This window comes from Miscanthus floridulus, unplaced genomic scaffold (genome assembly GCF_019320115.1).
Source record: "Miscanthus floridulus cultivar M001 unplaced genomic scaffold, ASM1932011v1 fs_99_2_3, whole genome shotgun sequence".
NCBI classification, from domain to species: domain Eukaryota; kingdom Viridiplantae; phylum Streptophyta; class Magnoliopsida; order Poales; family Poaceae; genus Miscanthus; species Miscanthus floridulus.
The window spans coordinates 1-19,333 of NW_027097450.1; the positions used below are offsets into that span (position 1 = coordinate 1).

Genomic DNA, 19,333 nt, shown 5'->3' on the forward strand with positions numbered 1-19,333 from the left:
CGCGGGTCCGCAGGCCGGCCACGAACGCCGGGAAGGGGCCGCCAGCCGCGGAAGAGAGGCCGCGGGGGGCACGGGCCGCCAGGGAGCAGGCCGGTCGCATGAGTCGCCAATCGCGGCGCGAGGCCGCTGGCGCGGGCCGCCTGCCACGGGACCACGCGTGCGCGCGTCCTGCCGCTAGGGCCGCATAGGCGTAGGCAGGAGGGCCTCCGGCCGTCGCTCGTGCATCTTGGGGCTGCCGCGGAAGCTAGGAAACGTGCCGGGAACGGACGGGTCAGCAACTAGGAACTCACAGTGAGGAACATCGTCGTGTACTCCTGTCGACACCGGTGAGACCTGCGTGCTTTTGTTCTTCTATGTTGCTGTGGAGGCCGATTCTTCCTCTTGCAAGTCCCCGATGAACTTCTCCAACGAACTAATTTCCTCGGCCATGAAGAATGGCATCATCGTCGCTGAGGTCGCATGGCTTGTTCTTGCAATGGATGCAGCGACGCCCCATCGAGTCCTTCGACAACGACGCCAGCAACTTCTTCTCCGACGAACTGCTCTCTGGTTCCTCCTTGTTCTAGTAGAGCAAAATGCTGATAACGTGTTAGAAGTGAATGTAAATGAACAAGATTTGAAAGAACTGTTCCTTTCATTGATCTCTGAAATAAGTGAAGGGGTGCCACGAAGAGTCACGATTGTTCCCAAAAGACATGCCCTTTGGGACTACAACTAACTATCTAATCATATCCACTAATCCTATGCTTAATGGATGAGATCACTCGTGAAGAGACGTCTGTTCGTCTGTAGACGTCCGTTCGCGTATAGGTGTCGTTTCACAACATAGCCAAATCCTTGTTAGCACATTAGCCAAGCAGAACTAGCTAACAACGGCAAATCATTGCTTCAAAAAAGGGCAAATCATTGCTAATGATATACATCAATTAACCAAGGATCCAAACATGAGTTAACTGGCTAATTTTTTGCTAGCTAATTTAGGCTCCGGCTAACAAATAGCTTTAGCTGATCCAAATAGGCCCATAATTAGATGCCAGATTAGAAGAAATTTATCTCAGTTTTATATCAATATATGCCCAAAATGAGGAAGAAGAGAAAACATGAAACTCAATCACTGATGAGTAAACCTTTGTTCACAATAGGGACAAGTGCAGGAATTTAATTTACACGCTACGTATCTTTCTTTCTATATGACGATGGTAGCAACTTTGTAAATGCATGACCGCATACCCAGAATCCAACATGATCTACCTACACATCCTGCCTACATACTGGGCATGAACCATGGTCAATGAACCATGGTCAATGAACCATCTGTCCACACAAGGCTGATGGAAGGTGTGAGAGCACTTTGGCAACTTCCTCACTGTCTCTCCGCTAACAACATCCTGGGAGAAGGCAAACTGTCAGGACTTCCACATAAAGTTTAATTGAAACAGTAGAAATGCCTTTTCGACATCAGCACCAAAAGAAGCATGTCATTTCAAGAGAAAAAAAAGAAGGCTAACTATAGCATCAGATACATACAAAACAAAATGTGAATACTTCAATACTTCCTCCTGTCATCAAAATACGATGTGTACGATAATGTCTCTCTCTGTGTGGGTGTCTCTGTGTCCGTGTGTGTGGGCATCTTTGTGTGTGATGGACTATTACCATCACTATGCCATGGTTATAGGTGTAGCCGTGTAGGACATCAGTCTTTCACTCAGATTTTTTTAGTATTTTTTCAGCCTGCTAACTACAACAGCCCAATATGGATTTTACGAGCCTAAGTGCACAAAAAAAAAGACAGCCCATGCCTGTTAACACAAGCTACAGCCCACGATGCAGCTGAGCCCATGGGCCTGTTTATTTAAAAGTTGAACTGCTGACGCATGCCTGTTTTGGCCGGAAAAAGTAAGCGTCAAACCTAAAAAACTATAAACGTCAATAACTTCTAAATTATTTAGATTAGACACATGCAAGATATACGTATACATTTATATTGGAAAATGCTCGCAAAATCTCACAATTTTGAAATATTCTAAAAATATATTCTAGAACATAATGGTGATCAAGTTATTATATACTAAAGACCGTTCAAAGTAAAATGTGACACATATTTTTGGACTGGAGAGAAAATTAAAAACAAAAGCAAATATCAATTTTGTTCCATATATTGCGCACAAGCAGATAGTTTGAGCTATGCGATCTCACCAGAGATCCATCAAACTGCATACGGCACTTAAGGCAACTTGCCCTAAAATTTAGAAGTCCTTGCAATTTAAGGCAAGCAACCAGTAGGTGGACAAAAGTGATCACCAGAGGAAACTATAATCAATCTATGAGCTGGAGTGATGTGCACTCCTGATTCAACTCCCACCATCTTAGTTTCAGTCAAATCACACTTTCCCCATGATTAATCAACTGCCAACTTCCAAAAGGAAATGCCATATGCACATCATATTAATTTATCAACACAAAACAAAGCAAGCTCCTAAACAGTAAAATCCCCAGAGAATTAAGATTTTAATGCAGGTTAGTTTTCCACTAAACAAATATGTAATGTGACATTAGTACCTGCAGGCAAATAGCGCAAGACACGTTTTCACGAATTGATTCCAGCTTCTGATCAGTCACCACATGATGTGGCAACTTCTTTAGAGTATCTTGTGAGAGCCCTTCGGATAAAACATCTTCAAGAACATCGAACAGATCAATTGTCCGCAATGCCAACCTGTTGGAAAATGTCTACTACCCCGATAAAAAAAACATGCCGTGTAGCGAAACCTTAAAACTACAAAACATCAACAACTTCAAATTATCTACTTTGAGAACTTGTAAGTTACATGTGTATTGTAGTATTAAAAATACTTGCAAAATTTCATAAGCTTAAAAAATGTTAAGAATATATTTGATTCAAAAACAGTGGTAAAGGTTATGTATCAAAACCATGTAATGTTGTAATGCATTTATGTGCTTTCTGTCAAAGAGGATGCCACCAGTGGTAACGAAGACAACAAACTGACCTGCCAACGATATGCCATATATGACGATGGCTCATACTGGTCTTGCACAAATCGAGCATGAAGGAGCTGTTCTATGAAATCCCCCTGGAAAATGCAACAGGTGATTCTCTTAAATGCACGTCCGCCATGAATCGCTGAAAATAATGTGATTGCAAAAATATAATTTCCATGGTCTGGGTTGAAGGAACTAACAATACTATATACTTTCCATGGTCTGGGCTGAAGGAACAATACTAGCATATAAGAATTTCATAATTCCGATGGAGTTTCTGTAGCTAACGCAAGACAGATACACTCTACTGTTTGATTTTGCACAACAATCATGCCGGATGAATTTGAAGAAGTAGCTCACGGACCATGGAGGACGTGCTCGATCGGTCCGCCCTCCAGTAGGCGCGCGAAGCCTCGATGGAGAGCGCCGCCCCCGCAAAGGCCCCCAGGCCGGCTCCCCGGAGGACGCCGCTGTCGGAAGCTCGGCCGGCCAATGCGCAGGTGAACGCCCCCGTCAGGCCTCCAGCTACCCCAGGCAAAACAGTCAAATCCGCGTCAGTCAAGAGAATACCAGAGGCGGCAGAGCACGCAAACCAAACACACAGAAGCAACACAATTAAGCTGCCGTCAATGCCGGTGCGCGCGCGCTTACCAACGGCGAAGATGCCGGTGAGGGCCCCCGAGAGGACGCCGGAGAGCAGCCTGGGGAGGCACGGCCCCGTCGCTACGCTTCCGCCGACGCCGTTGGCAGAGGCGGCACTTCCTCACGGCACGGGGCGGTCCACCTCCACGCCTCCGCAAAACTAAAAGCCGAAGCCGATCGAGCGTCACGGTAGCTTGGCCTGGGTCTAACTGGTGGTTGGTTTTGCACGCGTGGTGGAGGAGCTCGCCGGGAAGAGAGGGAGAACAGGGAGGAGGGAGGGGCCAAGCCGCCAAGGGGACAGGCGTGTGAGCGCGTGACGCCGCCTGAAAACGATGTGCGGCTCGGTTGATGGGTAATGGGGGTTGCTGCATACCAGAATTGGGCTGACAGGTGCAGCATGTCTATCACTACCAGGCTTCGAGACAGCCCGCTACAAGGCGTACCGTGCTTTCTAAAAAAAACAGCACAAAAACAGACACGGCCTAATAATACCAAGCCGTGCCTTTTCAGGCCCGTGCCATGCCAGGCCGGGCAGCCAATTTTGCCATCCAAAATGAACGTACAGTACACAGGAGGCACTCATCACACACGGTCAGAGACGCTCGTTAATTCGTTATGTGCAATCAGGGGTGTCGCACATTGTAGGCCACCGGCGCAACTGGCCACGGGTTAACCACATCCTATTTGCTAGTCTATGACAATAACACCGTAAATTCGTGTGAACACACTAGACACACTTTAAGTAAAACCAGACTTCCTGGCCGGCTCCTCTGACCGGTTGGTCGGGAGTCGGGACGTCCGCCTGGTACTCTCGCGGGCAGGGTTCGAGCCCCCACAGATGCGCTCGTTCGCCTACCCGGAGTTAAAAAAATCCCCTCACCTGTCTCGAGTTTCTCAAAGCACAGGCAACGGACCGGCCCACTCACAGGGTAACGGGCCCCTGTGTAAGGGCGGGACACGGTGTTCGGGGGTTTTCTCGGCCTGCGTGAGAAGGTCTTCTTCCTTAAGCGGGGGCTGTCTGCCCACCGTAGGCCGAGTTTTTTTTTTAACCTGAGATGATGGAATTTGTCTCCTCAAGAACATTCCATCTAGATACAGCGGTCGGCACTGTATGGAAATGACTAGGTACCAAAAACTTTAGCAGCCCTCCACCAACTCAATGCAGCGGTATAGCACCAATTGAACAAGATTTAACCTGCACACTATCTCATTTGTAATCTCATCAGCATCCTTTTCATTTTCCAACTGAATTTCCGCCACGGTTGGTCTTAATGGGGTCAGCCACTCCAAGTGCACCTTGTGCAATGTCTCTTTCTGAAACAATTTTCCAGATCTTTCTCCTGACCAAAAGGGGAAGATAAAAGGTGATCAAACACACAATTCACATATCTTCCATAATCCATTGTGGCACATGCAAATTCTAATCCATTAAGGGGTCGTTTGGATCACGGGATTTCCATAGGAAAAATGAAGGAAATAAAAACGTAGGAAAGAAAGACGAGCAGATGTTTGGATCAAAGGAATCGGACAGACCCTTTCCTCTAGAATACCGTAGCGACAACGAGATTTCACGGGAAAATAAACATCCGCTCAAAGATCTGGTTTTTGCTTCCTTCGCGTGTGCCCGAGGCAGCAGAACCTGTGTTGGAGAACGAGCGGCGGGTGACTCAGTCTGAGAAACGGTGAAGCTTGTTGCCATCACAGTGACCGAACTTTTTACTATTTGTTTTTTTTTTAAGTTTCTCTCAAATAGACCCCTGGCGGAAACAATTCCAGAAATGGATTCCTGGCTCGGCGTCAGAGTGACTGGCGCCGAGCTCGGCGCCACGGTCACTGGCGCCGAGGTCCTGGGCACGGGGAAATGGCCTGCCAGGGGCTCGGCGCCAGTCTGAATGGCCCCTGCATTTAACCCAGCCTGCACTTCTTCCCCGAGCGTTCTTTCTCTTATTTCTCCTCCGTCTCGGGTTTTTTTCTCGCCACTTCACCCAAATTTCAGCATGTCCATCTCATGGTAAATTTAAAGACTTAGCCAAAATTTTATATATCCATCTCACGGTAAAACTAGGGTGTTAGGTTAAATTTAGGGTGTTTTATGTGCTTGCTAACTATCGGCCTCACCAAACGTAGGCCTCCAAAGGGCAAGGTCAACCCTTCTGTTCTGCTCGCGCATCAATCGACCCAATCGACCATTCTATTCTGCTTACTAACCATAAGTTTGGTAAATTTAGGGACTTAGCCAAAATTTTATATATCCATCTCACGGTAAATTTAGAGACTTAGCCAAAATTCTAAGTTGCCGGTGATTGTGAGGTAGGGTGAAGTGGCAAGAAAAAAACCCGAGACGGAGGAGAAATAAGAGGAAGAACGCTCGGAGAAGAAGTGCAGGCTGGGTTAAATGCAGGTGGCTCGGCGCCATTCAGACTGGCGCCGAGCCCCTGGCAGGCCATTTCCCCGTGCCCAGGACCTCGGCGCCAGTGACCGTGGCGCCGAGCTCGGCGCCAGTCACTCTGGCGCCGAGCCAAGGGTCCATTTCTAGAATTATTTCCGTCAGGGGTCTATTTGAGAGAAACTTTCAAAAAAAGGACCAAATAGTAAAAAATTCGATCACAGTGAAAAGATGGGACCCAGGTGTAGGGACAACATGACAGTGCCTAAAATATGCTATTTGTGAAACTGTGTGCTTGCCTACGTTTTTTTAGAAGTGAAAACATAACAGTGTTTAAATCTCGTTTCATGTGTGTTTTTTCCCGTGTTCCAAACACCTCTACCTACACTTTTCCTACACTTTTCCATTCCTCTGGTTTCCTATTTTCCTCCTATCTGATTCCTGCGTTTTATTCCATTCCTCTGGTTTGGATTCCTGTGTTCCAAACAGGCCCTAATCAGGCGATGATGCAAAACTGAGGAATCCTTCCTACGTTCTGCTGGTTTACAAGAATGGAAAAAGTTGACAAAAAAGCACATTTTATCAGTTCTATTGCACAGTACTCCCTCCGTCCTAAATTATAAGACGTTTTGATCTTTCTAGATACTCTGGTATTTGGTTTTGGGAGAAAGTCGCAAATAAGCGTCGTATTTTGGTCTGGCCGCACCGTTCGCTTGGTTCGTAGAGCCAGGAGTTAAAGAAACGCATCGTTCCTTCCATGCGCAGTTAAATCCGCATGCAGCCATGCACGAGCTAGCTTGCATGTTGCCGGTGAAGTACTACGCGCAAGTGCCGGGCTGGACGCTGGTGAGTTCCTCGCGCGCTTGGCTTGCATGGATCCATGCAGGAGTGATTGCCTAGCGCTGTGCACGAAGCAGCATTAATCGAATAGAGTACAGAAATGTGAAGACTTAACTCAGAGTAAATCTCTGCCTTGGCCTGTGCACCAAAGCCCAATACGACACTTAAAAAAAAAGGGAGGGAGTACATTACTTTTGTTATGTATCTAGAAATTGCCAAAACTGTCTTATAATTTGAAATGGAGGGTATGCTTCTAAGGTTATTGCTCTTTGGAAAGGTATATATATGTGCATGACTTAAAAATTAGGAATAAGGTTATTGCTCTTTGGAAAGGTATATATATGTGCATGACTTAAAAATTAGGAATAAGGTTATTGCTCTTTGGAAAGGTTCATTACCACTTCCGGACATGAATAAGGACATGTATGTGCATGACTTAAAAATTAGGAATAAGGACCGATGCCAGACCCTCAAGTGTTAATTTCAACTTTTGGTAAGATTGTTTTTAAAAATCTAACAATTTTGCTAACAAAGTTCATTGGATTTGACACAAGTTAGCATGTATAATATTAAACCAAAATGCTTAATTATGACCACAAAATAAGAAATCTACATCGATGAAAAAAAACCTGCAAAATTTTGAACCGTATTTCAAATGGTAGTTAAAATATTGCAGGAGTCGAAATGTAATGGATGCAAATACAGGCATAGCATGAATTGAAAGAACAAGAGTACATCATGGCTGTAACAAATTATCAATATCTGAAGATAAATTGTTAATGTTAAGTTTTTGGACGTTACCTCTTGAATCTATTATCAGAATAAGGTCCCATTTAACAGGGCTTTTCCACCGACTTCAGGAGCTGTTTAGAGCCGTTTTCTACCAAACAGGGTAAAGTAAAATAGCTTCACTTATGAAGCCCCTAAAAACATGCTCTCACAGTGATTTGGGGTGGGATGGAGCAAAAAAAGTGGCTTCTCCCGGCTCCTCCTCCAAGCCCCCTAAAAACATGCTCACAGGAAAACCATTTTGCCAAACGGTTTACCAAAACCGCTTCAGCTCCACCGGTGAAACTATTCGTGGAGCTGAAGCAAAAAAAAAAAAAATGGCTTCACTATTGAAGTGAAGCCCTGTCAAACGGGGCCTAAATCTTAGCAAGTTTAGAGCTGATATTACCTGCATAGAAATAGGAAAAACTTGAAATATTCTAGGAAGTTATTTCCAGACAAAAACTGCACAATGTTGTGAAAACTGAAAACACAATTAGTAGGGCAGACAAGTAAAATTTACAATAACAGAGCACCTTAAATATAAACCACTGAACTAAACCCATTGATCAAAGACTGGCGAACACATAGCACCAGAAGACCACCTTGCTCGACCACATGAAAGGAAAAAGGGTTACCGGAGGTAAGCAGATGGTCTTACCAAGGTGTGATGACTGTGGTGGGTGATGACCGGTGGGTGAGGTTGAGAGTGCATTTGCCCTCTACGTGGGTTTTGGTGTATTGATGACATCCAAATTAGGGACTAATGTGAACTTAATGAGATATGTCATAGCTATTAGTCCCATGAAAGATTCAAAGAGTTGATAAAGATGAAATGGTATCCCTCAATTCTTGAAGTTGAAAAGGCAGACGAACTCAAAACGCTCTCCAAAGGTTTTAATTTTGTTTTTGAGTTTAGGATCCGCCGCACTATAAAGAGGGATGCAAATTTCGTTGGTCTGAGGAAGATAGAGTGCTCAAGCATTAAAATAAAATCAAAAGAGAGACACTCTAGCACTCCACGAGCACGTAGATTATTTTTCTGTGACTGTCAGTGTCGGAAGTCCCGACGTAAGCCGGAACTCCCGACAGTCGGAAGTCACGACTCTTGCCGGAAGTTCGGACTCTCAGTCACTTAGCTTGCGCGGTGACCGTGGACGTCGAAAGTCCCGACGTGAGTTGGAACTTCCGATAGTTGAAAGTCCCGACCCAAGCTGGGAGTCCCAACATTGGTGGTTCTGCTGGCCGGCTGTCTGCGCTCATCGGAACTCTCGACCCAAGCCGGGATCCCGACATCAGCAGTGCTGGCTGGTTGTTTAACTGCGCACGTCAGAAGTCCCGACGTTTGCCGGGAGTTCCGACATTGACTTGCACGCGCGGACTTCTGACCCTATGTGAACAGTGTTTTCGATTAACGTCGGAAGTCCCGAGATCTGTGTCGGAACTTCCGACGTAGATCTGAACGGTTAGATTTTCACTTGGAGTATAAATACCACTCTCTTCACTTCTAACCATTACGGACTCATTTACAGCTGACCCACTTCGTGCTCAATAGCTCCCAAGCAACTAAAACACCCCTCTCCTCCCCCCTTTGCTCCAATCTTCGATTCCCTTAGGGTTTTGAGTGAAAGGAGAGTGGATTAAGTGAGAGCATCACTTTGGAAAGCTTAAGCACTTGATTGCTTCGTCAAGCCGGTTGGTTTTGTGTCTATTACTCTTGGGGCCTTGCCCCTAGCCAGCTAGGTGTTGCCCAAGAGCCTCCATCTTGTGGAAGAGCGTTGGGAAGTTTATATTGCCCTTTGATTTCTTAGTGGAAAGCTCAAGTAACCTTTGTGGTCGCTTTGAGAGAGGCAAGGAGGTCGAAGAGACTCCGACCTTAGTGGTAACCTCAACAACAAGGACATAGGAGCTCCTTTGTGGGGTTGCCGAACATCGGGATAAATCCTTGTGTCCCGTGTGCTTGTTGTTGTGATTGCTAGAGATTACTTGTATTTGTTTGTCTCTTTCTCTCCCAAACTTCATTTTAGGGTTTGGACTTGATCTACGGTTTGGAGGCATTACGGCGTCAAGGGAGTGACCCTACATCTTCACCAAACCCCTAGGAAGTGGGGTTGTAAGATTATTTATCCGTAAAGTTAAATTTGGCACTGCTTTTGTAGTTCACGTCGGCGTCGGGACTGCTGACGTTTTCGCCAGAACTTCTGACGACGTCGGAACTTCTGACATTGACTGACAAATTTGAACTTAGCATTTGCAGTTAATTTTTAGATACGTCTATTCGCCCCCCTCTAGGCATTGTTAGATCCTTTCAATTGGTATCAGAGCGAGGTCTTCTCTTTGCGCTTCACCGCGTGAGAAGAAACAATGTTAGAGTCCGACAAGATGCAAGCCGTTGCCGCCGAGATGGCCAAAAAATAGCTAAAGAGTTGATGGCTGCTCAAGTCAAGCTCTTTCAAGAAGAAATGAAAAAGATGCAAGATGAGATGAGCAAGATGAAGGAAGAATTGAGCAAGAAGGTTGATGATGCAATAAGTGGCAAGAATGATACAAGTGACAAGAATGAAGCAAACAAAGATGCCGCTAGTGATATCGGAGCTAGTGAGCATACTCATGGAAAGAGAATATATTCAAACATAAGCTTTGACTATGGACAACTCATAAAAGGCTCAACACTATATACTCCGTCTGTCAACATTGGCAAGCCACCTCACTTTGATGGAACAAGATACACCGATTGGTCTTACAAGATGAAGATGCATCTCATTGCCGCAAGACTTTGGGAAGTTGTGGATGTTGGTGTGATGATTCCTACCGATGAAGATAGAGAGATAACTCTGGAAGAAGTGCACAACTTCCATCAAAATGCACAAGCCATAGCATTGCTTGTGTTAAGCCTAGCTCCGGATGAGTTTAGAAAAGTGAATGGAATGGAAAGTGCAAAATAAATTTGGGATACTTTGAAAGTGTCATTTGAAGGAGATAAAAGTGTGAGAAAAGACAACATTGAGTTACTTCATGATGAATTGGAAAGATTTGTATTCTTGCATAATGAAACAACACAATCCATGTTTGATAGGCTCATGGCATTGGTCAACCGCATAAGAGCTCTTGGAAGCACCGAATGGGATGACAACAAGGTTGCTAGAAAGATGTTGAGAACCTATAGAGCCAAGAACAACATGCTAGCGTCTGTGATCATGGAAAGGCTCGGTTATGATGAGATGACACCGCAAGAAGTTCTTTCAAAACTCAAACATCATGAGTGTCTAGATGAAGATGCAATCAATGCTCACAATCAAAATCCTAATGCAATGGGACTCAACAAAAGTGCAGCCCTTAAAGCAACTCAACAACATGAAGGTCAAGGTTTAAGTCAAGAAAAGAAGAAGAAAGTGAAGGATGATTCCTCAAGTGGAGAAGAAGATTCCGATGCGGAGGTTGCATTTGTGATTAGAAATCTTAGAAAGTTTATGAAGAAGAAAAGCAACTGCAAGACCTATGGTGATGAAAAGAGAAGGTTCAAAAAGAGATTTTGCTATGGATGTGGTCAAACCGGTCACTTCATAGCCGATTGTCCTAATGAGAAAAAGAAGCACAAGCACGACAAGGATGAAGACAAGAAGAACAAAGGCAAGAATAGAGGTGAAGCTCATCTTGGGGAAGAATGGAAGTCAAGTGATAGTGACTCAAGTAATGATGAGAATAAGGGAGCCGCAAACATCGCCATCCACCACTCTTCTTCACCGACCATGATCTTTCCTGACTTAACTTCACCACCAAAACTCTTCCCCGACCTATCTTCACCACTGAAGCTCTTCTCCAACCTCATCGACAACAACTACTACACCCCAACTTGTCTCATGGCAAAAGGGGAGAAGGTACATACTACACTCGTTTCCTCTAGTGATGAGTATAATAGTTGTGATGATAGCATAGAAGAAATTAAAGCAACCATGATAAAGAAATTTGGTAAAAAGGCCTTCACTAAAATAAAAACACTAATGATGAAATTAGAAAAGAGGGATATATACTTAGAGATGCAAGGAGATATAATCACTCAAGAGAGAGAGAAAAACCTTGCTCTTGAAGCATCTATCGCCAAGGAAAAGATGAAGGTTGAGAAGTTAACCGTTGAATTGTCTTTAGCCAATGACTCAATTGGGAAATTGACTAAGGAACATTCCTCGGTTAATGATCAAGTAGCTAGCATCAAGAATGAGAAGAGTATAGCTCAAGAAAGCCTCACAAGCTTGGAAGAAAATTATCGAAATCATGAGCTGAACTATAGTACTCTTTGAGCTAGCACTTTAACTTCTCCTAAGGCAACCGAAGACTCTAATGTCTCCACTAGTGTTGTTTGTAAAAGATGCTATAAAATTGATGTGAATGCATATATAACTAACCTTGTTGAGTTAGAGAAGAAAGACAAGGAGATTCATAGGTTGAAGATGATATTGAAGAATGGGTGTAAGTGTCAAGAGCAATCTAACAAGACTATACACAAGTCATCAAGGCACCCATCAATCAAGGAAGGCATTGGCTACAATAGATATGATAGAAAGGCCAATGGGAGAAACATGATCCATGGTGTGCATTGTTTGAAGTTCAACAAGGGCGTTGCTCTTGATGATCTAATATGCAAGGCCAACAACAAGGTCTACATTCCAAAGATCCAACCTACAAGTAACAAGACAATCAAGACAAAGCAATCCGATGTCCCCAAGCCACAAGCACCACTTCCACGGTGCTATGCTAGTGACTATATGTGTTGTTGGGGCAAGGATGGCAAAATTGTGGTTAAATATGTTGGTGGCCAAAAGAGAAAGGAAATTATGAGGAGTGTTTGGGTGCTCAAGTTTTATGTGACTAACCCCCTAGGACACAAATCTTTTTGGGTACCTAAAACAAAAGCTTAATTTGTCCTTGTAGGAATATTCCTCTGGTGGAACAAGTTGGGTGTTGGATAGTGGATGAACCAATCATATGACCGGAGAGAAGGACATGTTCAATCATTCCAACCAAGTCATGATCAAAGTGGAAATATTGTGTTTGGTGACAATAGAAAAGGAGAAGTCCTCGGTTTGGGTAAAATTGCTATATTACATGATAATTCCATTTCAAATGTTTTTCTTGTGAATTCGTTGAGATACAATTTGTTGTCCATCTCACAACTTTGTGAGATGGGTTACAATTGTCTCTTTATGGATAAGGGTGTGGAAGTCTATAGAAGGGAGGATTCCTCTATTGCATTTATGGGTCATTTAAAAGGGAAACTCTATCTAGTTGATTTCACATCAAATAGAGTAAATCTCGAGACTTGTCTAATGGCAAAATCTAGAATGGGTTGGTTATGGCATCGTCGACTTGCCCATGTTGGGATGAGGAACTTGATCAAACTTCAAAAAGACAAACACATCATTGGACTAACAAATGTTTCTTTTGAGAAAGATAGGATTTGTAGCGCATACCAAGCGAGAAAATAAGTTGGAGCTAAACATCCCGTCAAGAATGTTGTGACAACCAAAAGGCCATTGGAGTTGCTTCACATGGACATATTTGGACCCGTCGCTTATATAAGCATTGGTGGTAACAAATATAGTTTCGTAATTGTTGATGATTATTCTTGTTTCACTTGGATATTCTTTTTGCATGAAAAGAGTGAAGTCTAAGGTATCTTCAAGAAGTTTGCAAGAAGAGCCCAAAATGAGTTTGAAGTCAAAATCAAGAGAGTTAGAAGTGACAATGGGACGGAGTTCAAGAACACCAACATTGAAGAGTTTCTTGATGAAGAAGGAATCAAGCACGAGTTTTCGGTTCCATACACTCCACAACAAAATGGTGTTGTGGAGAGGAACAACCGAACGCTCATAGAAGCTGCAAGAGCAATGCTGGATGAGTACAAGACTCCAACCAACTATTGGGCGGAAGCGGTCAACACGGCATGCCATGCTATCAACCGCTTATATCTTCACAAGAAAAGAGAAAAGACCGCCACGAACTTCTAACCGGTAAAAAGCCTAAGGTGCACTACTTTAGAGTTTTTGGATCCAAGTGTTTCATACTTAACAAGACATCCAAAAGCTCTAAGTTTGCACCAAAGGTTGATGAAGGTTTCATGCTTGGTTATGGTACTAACGAACATGGATATCATGTTTTCAATAAAACCACCGGTTTGATTGAAATCGCAGTAGACGTGACTTTTGATGAAACCGATGGCTCTCAAAAGAAGCATCACTTTGGAAAGCTTGAGCACTTAATTTCTTCGTCAAGCTGGTTGGTTTTGTGTCTATTACTCTTGGGGCCTTACCCCTAGCCGGCTAGGCGTTGCCCAAGAGCTTCCATCTTGTGGAAGAGCCTTGGGAAGTTTGTATTGCTTTTTGATTTCTTAGTGGAAAGCTCAAGTGACCTTTGTGGTCGCTTTGAGAGAGACAAGGTGGAAGAGACTCCGACCTTGGTGATCACCTCAACAACGAGGATGTAGGAGCTCTTTTATGGGGTTGCCGAACCTTGGGATAAATCCTTGTGTCCTGTGTGCTTGTTGTTGTGATTGCTAGAGATTACTTGTATTTGTTTGTCTCTTCCTCTCCCAAACTTCATTTTAGGGTTTGGACTCGATCTACGGTTTGAAGGCATTACGACGTCAAAGGAGTGACCCTACATCTTCACCAAACCACTAGGAAGTGGGGTTGTAAGATTATTTATCCGAAAGTTAAATTTGGCACTGCTTTTGTAGTTCACGTAGGCGTCGGGACTGCTGACGTTTTCGCCGGAACTTCTGACGACGTCGGGAGTTCTGACCCAAACATCAGGACTTCCGACATTGACTGACAAATTTGAACTTAGCATTTGCAGTTATTTTTTAGATACGCCTATTCACCCCCCTCTAGGCATTGTTAGATCCTTTCAGAGGTGCTGGTGATGTAGAACTTAGGCTACGCCAGCCTGAGCTCTTGGATGCAGGGAGTTCCGCCAGCATGCGCTCCTTACACACAAGACGTAGGGAGTTACCGCGTGTACAATCGACCTTTCTCCCTCTCCTGTCTCTGCCGCCAGCATGCTTAGCGCACACAAGGCCATGGCTTATTGCTGGCAGCTGCGGTGGTGTGACCGGAGGTGGTGCCCTTGAATGGCTTAAATAACCCGACATGGAAGACATTGTGTAGTTGTGCTCCAGCCGGTAGTTCAATGCGATAGGCCAACTCCCCAATCTTTTCCAGGACATTGAAAGGACCATAGAAGCAAGGCCCAAGCTTGTTGTGCCCTTTGTTGTCCATGGAGGCCAAAGGACGGTGTAACTGGCACAACCAAACCAAGTCGCCTACCTGAAAGTCCACTTCACGGTGCCTCTTGTCATACTGAGATTTGTGATACTGTTGGGCTTGCTCTAGACACTCTCTAATCTCCACCAGAAACTCATCTCGGACCTGTAGCTGCTGAGCGACGGCCAGTAATCGTGTTTCTCCCAGCTCATAAGCTATCAGTGATGGTGGGTCGCGCCTAGGGATGAAAATGGACAGAAAAAATCCATCCTGACATGTCCCGTTTTCTACTTTTGTCCCACCCGATTCCGTATTTGTGGATCATGTTTCCATATTTACGGAAATGGGAGAGGGATTTTTCCGTCAGTTTCCGCGGGACCTGTTTTCATCCGGAATTGACCTGTATTTATTCTGTTTTTCATCACGTTTTCAATCTATGTGAGATATGTCTAAAAATTGCAATGTTCATAAATCTACTAATCACCAGCACGTTAACATGTTAACACATGGTATGCTAGTGAATATTGGACCTATAACTTCATGTGTGTATATTATTTGTGACTTTGTTCATGTATACTCGAGAATATTTGATCATGTTATTCTAACTTAATTTTCTAGCTCTCCATCCGTATTTGTCTGTTTCCGTATTTCCGTATATCCCCATCCATTTTCAATTCTATTTTCCCCAAATCCGATCATGTTTCCGCTAAAAATATAGAAACGGAAACGGGAGCCGAGTTTTTTCACCCGTTTTCATCCCTAGTCGCGCCCCAGCACCGCTTGAAATGAAGAGTTGTAACAAAACTCAGCCCATGGAAGCCACTGGAGCCAGTTTCGAGGACGATAACCCGCCAGGTAGCAAAGATACATGGCAATTATCTTATTCGTTGACTTTGATTGACCATTCGTTTGCGGGTGGAACACAGAAGACATGTTGAGTTGCACTCCTGACAACTTGAACAGCTCCCGCCAGAAATTGCTTGTGAAAACAGGGTCCCGATCACTTACTATAGAGCTTGGGATGCCATGAAGTCATATGATGTCCGCGAAGAAAACTCTTGCAACTGATGAAGCAGTGTATGGATGACCCAATGCGATGAAGTGGGCTGATTTGGAGAACAGCAGTTTAACAACTGTAAGGATCACAGATTTGCCATTCACCCTTGGCAATCCCTCAAATCCATTGCAATGTCTGCCCAGACTGAAGTTGGTGTTAGACAACTAGAGAACCACAATTGGGAATTGGAGAATTGGTTTTCTGATGGCAGCGTCGAAACTGGCTGCTTGTAGTTCTATTTAAAGAAGACAGCAGTACTTGTTACAGCTCAAAACTAAAGTGCTAAAAGATAACTTGGTTGTGATCAGCCCTAACAGACTCAACCATTAAAGCAACAAAGATAGCCAAAGCACACACTTGCACATGGGGTTACACTCTAAATTCTCCCCCTAAACCTTGTGCTAGATCTTTGAATTGGTTTGGACCAGCCCAATCCTTCCTCTCATCTCCTAGACTTTGCTTGCCCAAGTGAATTGGTGAAAATGTCAGCGAGCAGATTAGTGGTGTTGATGTGGTTGGCCTTCACACTCCTATCTTCCAAGCAACTTCTGATGAAGTGATACCAGATCCTAATGTGCTTGTTCCTCTCATGGAAGACATGACTCTTCGCCAGGGCCAGAGCGGACTTGCTGTCCACCCTGAGCTCAACTGCTTTGACCTCCCTGCCGAGAAGCTCCCCCAACAGCTGAGACGGCCAGAGGGATTGAGTTGCAGCGGAGGTCGCGGCGATGTACTTTGCTTCACAACTTGATAGAGCCACCGCACGCTGCTTGAGCGATTGCTAGCTGACGAGACACATGTCGAGGAAGAACAAGGTGCCGCTCGTGCTATTGATTGTGTCAATGTCACCAGCGAGGTCGTTGTCGCAGTAGCTGACGATGTGCGTTGGGCTTCCTTGCATAGTGCAGGCCATAGTCGAGGGTGCCCGTCACATAGCACATAACTCACTTGACCTGTAGGTGCTCCACCGTGGGCCGCTCCATGAATTGGCTCACGTACTCGACGACGAACGCCAAGTCTGGCCCTGTATGCACTAGGTAGCAGAGATTCCGATGATGCGTCGCGTCGACCTCCGCCGTGCTGTGAGCTCGATTGAGCCACACAACTCAACGATGCGCTTAACATAGTGCAACTAGTGAAGGGTGATGCCGGAGTTGTCTTGGCTCACCTCGATGCCGAGATAGAAACAGAGGATGCCGGGGTCGCTCATGTCGAAGGTTGACTTCATTTGCGCCTTGAACGCCTCCACTTTTGTTTCCTCCACAACTGCGATGACGAAGTCGTCGACCTAGATGCCGACGAGCAGGACAGAGCGTCCTCTGCCTTGCCGGTACACAGTGTCCTCATGTGCGCTTTGCTGGAAGCCCATCTCCCGGGACCTAGAGCAAGCCGTAGAGGGCCTTGCGCATGCGCAAGACCTTCCCATCTTCGCCGGCGACGACGAAGCCAGGAGACTGACGAACGTAGACTTCCTCCTTCAAGTAACAGTTGAGGAAGGCGGACTAGACATCCATGTGATGGACACGCCAACCCTCTTGTACCGCCAGCGCAAGGAGGACACGGACAGACTCCTTGCGCGCGACGGGCGCGAAGGCGTTGTCGTAGTCGATCCTCTCCTACTGAATGAACCCACGCGCCACCAGCCTCGCCTTGTGCTTGATCACCTCCCATGCCTCATTCTTCTTGAGCTTGAACACCCATTTCAGGGTGATTGGACGATGGCCGTCTGGTGGATCAATGAGATCCAAGGTTCGGTTCTACTCGACAGCCTTCATCTCCTACTGGATTGCAGCACGCCAGGCCACATCCTCTTCCACTTCAGCATAGGGAACAGGCTACCCAGCATGCGTAAGGTGGAGCTCGATGTCGAGGTTGCGTTGCACGACCGCCGGCATCGACTGATCACCTAAGGATGTCGGCCATGGTGCGATAGCGTATCGGGGTGCCGTGACGCGCGACATCGAGGCGGTCTTCGTTGTCCTCCAGTGGTGTGACAAACGTGGGCGCCTGCTGTTCACCGGAGGGAGGCGTCACAACCGGCGTAGCAGGTGAAATGGAAACTAGCATCACCGGCAGAGCAGCAGCCGACCTAGGCACATCCGCTGGGCGCTAGTACCTCCTGGCCTAGGAACGGTGATCGCAGCGAAGCCAGTGGCATCGTCGATGTCGGGGCAGGTGAGCGAGATGCCGGCGCAGATTCACTTGCTCCCCCGGCTCCTCCGAACTGGGTGTAGTCGACGACAAAGTCACTTACCATCGCCTCCGCACCACGACTGCTTCCTTTGGACCAGTCCCAGCCACGTCCTTCGTCAAAGATGACGTCACGCGCCACGCGCACGTGCTGGGTCACCGGGTCGACGACGTGATACGCCTTGGCGCCCTAACGACCAGAGTGCGCCCGTGCCAAGCCTCGTAGGAGGTCTTGCCCTCCAAACTCTTGGTCGACGATCCGTTGAGTAGATGAACAGCAATCATCACTTCTTCGCCCTAATACGTCATTGGCATGCCTCTCTGCTTCAGCAGCACGCACGCGCGGTCGCCAATCGCCACCACAGTCTGGTTCCGGCACTCAACCACGTCGTTCTGCTGCGGCAAGTAGGCAGTATCGTAGTGCCGCTAGATGCCTTCGTCCTCTTTCTCTGCCGCCGCATGGACTTGCTTGATGGCGTCCGCAGCTAGTCTTTTTGTTTGAAGGAGGAACGCGCACCTGAAGCAGGACACGTCATCCACTAGAAGCAGGGAATAGCACCGACCGCCAGGAGTCGCCAGCGTGACGGGGCCACACAGGTCGCCGAGTACGAGCTCGAGCTGCTCCTGCGCGCGGTACAAGGCCTGACGCGGGAATGGGTGGCTCCTCTGCTTGGTGACCAGGTCGCCGAGTATGAGCTCGAGCTGTTCCTACGCGTGGTACAAGGCCTGACACGGGAATGGGTGCCTCCTCTGCTTGGTGACCACACGCCATCTTCTCGCGTCCCAGCTTCCGCAAGGCCTCAAAGTGGAGGTGCCCAAATCGCTCATGCCAGCGCCAAGCTTCATCGTCACCACGAGCGGCGAGGCGGCCACCTCCAGGTGCAACACGTAGAGATGGTTGAGGCCACGGCTAACCTTGGCGAGGAGGCGACCATGGTGGTCCCAAATATGAAGTATTCCCCAATCAATCTCCACCCACGAGCCGCCTTCATTCGTCAAGCTGGTCAAGGCTGATGGAGTTGCGAAGCGCCAGGATGTAGTAGACGCCGTGGAGCGCCCTGTGCTCGCCGGTCTTGGCCTTGAACAGGATGGAGCCGACGCTGCAGATCTCCACCGAGGACGAATCCACGAACTTGACGAAGCCTCGAACGATGCGGTCTAGGATGGAGAATAGCTCCCGGCGCCCGA

The 19,333-nt window shown here is 46.3% G+C and overlaps 1 pseudogene; it reads right to left on the reverse strand.

Moving 5' to 3' along the window:
* Window positions 1-1,137: 1,137 nt before the first annotated feature.
* Window positions 1,138-19,080, reverse strand: LOC136533564 (NEP1-interacting protein-like 2; annotated as a pseudogene).
* Between the last annotated feature and the right edge of the window lie 253 nt (window positions 19,081-19,333).